The sequence below is a fragment of the Hemicordylus capensis genome, chromosome 4 (assembly GCF_027244095.1).
Source record: "Hemicordylus capensis ecotype Gifberg chromosome 4, rHemCap1.1.pri, whole genome shotgun sequence".
Taxonomy (NCBI): Eukaryota; Metazoa; Chordata; class Lepidosauria; order Squamata; family Cordylidae; genus Hemicordylus; species Hemicordylus capensis.
In genome coordinates, this window is record NC_069660.1 from 30165676 (window position 1) to 30170566 (window position 4891).

The following is a 4891-nucleotide window of genomic DNA, read 5'->3' on the forward strand; positions in this document are numbered from 1 at the left end:
TTCTACATGCCACCCACTTTCTTATTAAAAATATTTTATTATTTATTATTTATTATTATGTTTGTAATGTATACAATATTCATGACAATTTCCATGCTTTTATGAAAAAGTGAATGCTGCCGTCCACTATCTGCCTCACTACTGGGCAGCGCAATTTTTTTCAAAATCCCAGGCAGCTAGCAAAAGAGCTGGTGGGCCATCCTGAGCTTCTGTGAAGGTCTGGCAAAGCCTCAAAGAAAAATTCCAACTTAACCTCTTAACTGTTTTAAAAGGTGCTGCATAAGAGAGCTGGTCTTGTGGCAGCAAGCATGACTTGTCCCCTTAGCTAAGCAGGGTCTGCCCTGGTTGCATATGAATGGGAGACTAGAAGTGTGAGCACTGTAGGCAGAGGTGCACTAAACCCTGGATGTTGGGGACCCGGTTTGGTCCTCCAAGGTCCAGGGGAGCCTCCAAATAGCCGCCCCCCCCCTCTGGCAGCCATCCTGCACCTGCCCCGCCAAAGCTCTGCTTAAAAAAACACACCAAAAACCCTCTTACCATGTCCAAGGGGTGACTGCGGTGGGAGGGGGTGTGGAGCAGCCCTTCTCCCAGTGGGGTGGGAGCAGGAGTGACGCTGTGCCCATCCATTTGGGCCAGCATCTTTAAGTAAATGAGAGCCACGCCTGCACAGAGGAGATTGTCGCAGTAAGAGTTGTTTATTTGTTTTGTTTTTGTTTTTTTAAGCGGAGTTTTGGTGGGGTGGGCCCCCCAAAGGAAGTTTAGGGGACCTCACAAATTACCTTGGTGCACCCCTGACTGTAAGATATTCCCCTTAGGGGTGGAGCTGCTCTGGGAAGAGCAGAAAGTTCAAAGTTCCCTCCCTGGCATCCCCAAGATAGGGCTCAGAGATATTCCTGCCTGAATCCTTGGAGAAACCGCTGCCAGGCTGGGTAGACAATACTGAACTAGATGGACCTATGGTCTAACTCAGTATATGGCAGCTTCCTATGTTCCTAATTTCAGTTCTAAACAAGTTGTTCTGGTAGAATAAATCTGCCTACTTTCTTTTCACTATAGGAGAGGAGAGCTGGTCTAGGAGAGGAGATCTGGTCTTATGGTAGCAAGTATGACTTGTCCCCTTAGCTAAGCAGGGTCCACCCTGGTTGCATATGAGTGGGAGACTAGAAGTGTGAGCACTGTAAGATATTCCTCTCAGGGGATGGAGCCACTCTGGGAAGAGCAGAAGGTTCCACGTTCCCTCTGTAGCTTCCTCAAGATAGGGCTGAGAGAGATTCCTGCCTGCAACCTTGGAGAAGTCGCTGACAGTCTGTGAAGAAAATTCTGTGCTAGATAGACCACTGATCTAACTCAGTATATGGTAGCTCCCTGTGTTCCTATATATACAGTATATATTTACATTAATATCCCGCTTTTCCAATTGCCATTATAATTGACATCCTCACAAGCTAGCCCATTTCAGCTTCAAACGTTCATGCATCCCCCATCTTGAACTGCGGTGGATTACATCATCACAAACGATGCCATTGAGGTATCCCTACAACTGTACCCAATTTGGTTCATATTTGTCCAGAATGCCAGGTGATCTCATAAGCTTACTTTCCTTAAGGAAAATAGGCTAAAAAGGAATATTTGAGGAAACTGAATGAATTTTATAAATGGTGACACTGGAAAAATCCCTGTGCATTTTGGCAAGTTAACATGTTAAACTGGTTCGGGCTGGAGACTCACAACAGGTATTTAATATTTACTACAATGCTCCAGAAAACACTCCTTCCATCTCATAATCCCATAAACCAACTCCACTATTTCCCCCATGCCAGAGGAAGGCTCGCATGCCATACTCGTAGAGGGTGCTGTGAACAGCTCTCTTATCAAAACAGATAACAATAATATTTAGTTCTGACGAAGGAAACCTTATTCTGATGGATTCCAAGTTCAGCCCACACAGCTGAGAGGTCTTCAGTGCCTGGTTCTCTAGTTTGGTTCTTATTTAATAGTTGGAACGCCTCTGATCCTCCTCCACTGCAAAGAGTTCAGGAGGGCAACCTAACCATAAACTACTGAGGACATAAGATTGCTGAAAGCCAAGCAATCACATAAATCTCCCACGTAAGAAAGTAGGGGACGATGATGAAAAAGTTTCCACTGTAAAACCTGAAGGCTGTTTAAAACCCATTTGTTTTCCTCCTGGCTGACATATTGTCCTAAAGTGGTTTGGTCTGCTACTTTTTGTAATGGTCCTGAAGTTCTCTCTGATAGAGATGCTGCCAGCTACCAAGGACTGACATTTTGTTTAGCAGACTTAGACTAGGATTATGCAGCAAACTCCCAGCCAAAACCTAAGTGATAAATTGGAATTAAGAAATTAAAATAAAACAGGGCTGTATGTATGTTTTGATTCCACAGAACTGTGGGCAATGTGTTTAAAAAGCAAGTTTCTAGCACTTAAGGCCAAGCAGTGGTACACCTAGGTAATTGTGGCGCCTGGACCTAAAGGCCTTTGGAGGGCCCCCACCTCACCCCCTGCAAGATAAGCATCACCCCCCTACACACACACACACACACACACACACACCATAACCCATGCAGTATTTTTAACATGTGGGTCCTTGAGGGCACAAACAGCAACTGAAATCAGAAGAATGTAAGAATATAAAACAGGTATATTCATGCAAATATGCAGTAGCAGAAACATTTCGGCACGCAACTTAACATATTCCCATCCCACATATTTGTTTCCCCACTCCCCGCTTGGTTTCTAAAGCACCCGGCGCCTGGGTTCTTTGAACCCGTTGGCCCAATGGTGGCTCCACCCTGGTTGAGACTCATGGGTGTATGACGTCTCTTCAACTACCTGTATATGGAAAACTCCTAAGCCAGTCACTTGGCTAGCAATCTCCAGGTCAAAAGTGCGAACGCAAGGCTGGGCAGTGCTCCCCATAGCTCCTCGTTGTGTAAATAAATACACAAAAGAAGTTGATTGGCTGAAGCAGACTTGAGTTAGAATAACGATTTCTTAAGGAATAGTTAACTCCATTGTTGACTCTAGTAGTGCTAATTGTTGCTACAGGAACACAGACTAAAAGCTGTCTCACTCCCACCCAACAATCACCAGCACTAATGGGCTTATGTATGTTGGCAGGAACAGGTTGTTGCTTTCTAAAGAAATTCTTATCTTGTACCTGGATGGATCCTCCTAGTCAGCAGATGAATTTTAAATCTGCTCATTCTCCCTTGGTTCATGCAGTTCACTCAGAACCATTACAGCCATTGTGCCTTAGAGCAGGGTTTCCCAACCTTGGGTCCCCAGGTGTTATTGGCCTTCAACTCCCATAATCCCTAACCAATTTTATTTATTTATTATTTATTTATTTTTACATTTTATATCCTGCTCTTCCTCCAAGGACAAAGTGTATTCTTTTGTGCATCACAGATGTTGCCCTCCTCGGCAAAGAGGTGTGGTCCACATGTGGCCCCAGGGGAGGATTCGGCCTATTTGTATTTCAAACACCATCAAGCCATGTGTGTTTCTTCCATAACTACCACCTGCGTGTGCTTGTGTCTTGGCATTGGCTATTCCATCTGTCCGTTCCTTGCCCTTGTGGCTGTTCCATTCGAGCCTGAACCTATACCCAGGTCCAAGCTATGCACCACTCTCGGTTGCATCAGGGATCTGGTCCTTTTGAGATCGGTTGCATCAGGGAACTTTGTCCTTTTGACTTTTATACTTTTTCTCGTTTCCTGGCTTGCGTGTAGCACTCTTGCCTCTGCACCCCACGTTCCTGCCTGGTCTTTCAGAAGAGGTCTTCAGCATCCACTGAGCTTCAAGACACCCCAGAAGGAATTAGGTATACTAACAAACCTATCCTCCAAACCCTCTTGTTCTCTTTAAAGTCTAAAGCTGCTCTCTAAGACTCTTTCTCTGGTCAGTCTTGAGGTGATTTTAATTCAGAATTCAAGCAAAAATGCTCTTCATGAGATTTAAATTAGGCATATCAGTTGATATTGTATTGCTTATGTTTAACTGATCACTCTTTTTGCCTTTCTTTTTGCCTTTCCCTTATTACCTTTAATAAATCTGATTGCATTGTAACCCAATCTCTGTCATTGATTTCCAGACCAAAGCTTTGCACAATTGAACACTGTAATGAACTGTTCCCTCTAGTTCCTCTGTGTAGTGATGGGAAAGCTTTGGTGGAAGATTAAGCCTCACTAGAGCAACTGCTGGGATGGTGGGCCTTTTCTAAAAAGGAAAAAGCCTGGGAGGAAGTTGAAATCCAAGGGACCAATCCAGAGTACTAGGTGGGGATCTTTGGCTCAGCCACCTACTGGAGAGGAGAAAACTCACACACAATTCAGATTTTTCACTTTGCATTAGAGTGTAACCCGATTTATATCCGGGGTAAAAAAATCCACTATTTGTGTCGGTTTTTTGGAACAACTTTGAGTTTGCAGTAAAGCCTCCCCATAAACTGCTGTGCGTAAAAGCCCCAGCCAGGTGTGCATCACTTTGGGCATACAGACTGCCCTCTCCTTTTCAATGAATGGAATGTGAGAGCCCTCCAGCAGGCTTAGGCATCTGACAGTCAGATATGTGCTCCATGTAGCTCCACTTCCACTCTGTCCCTGAAACAGTAGTACAACACATCTGTACCACCCGCCAAATATTTCCAGTGCTGATTTTATGCAGATCAAAGGTATATTATACTTGAGCCTCAAATCAGTTAACTCCAGGAGGAGGAATGGGATTTAGAAATGCCAATTATGACTGAAGCCTTTCCTGGAGGGTCCCCCCTGCCCTGCCCAAATATTTTTCATTGTATCAAGCCACCCATCTCCAGGATTGCGTTCAGTAGTTACCTAGAGTTTGACGCCAGTTCCTGGAAATTCT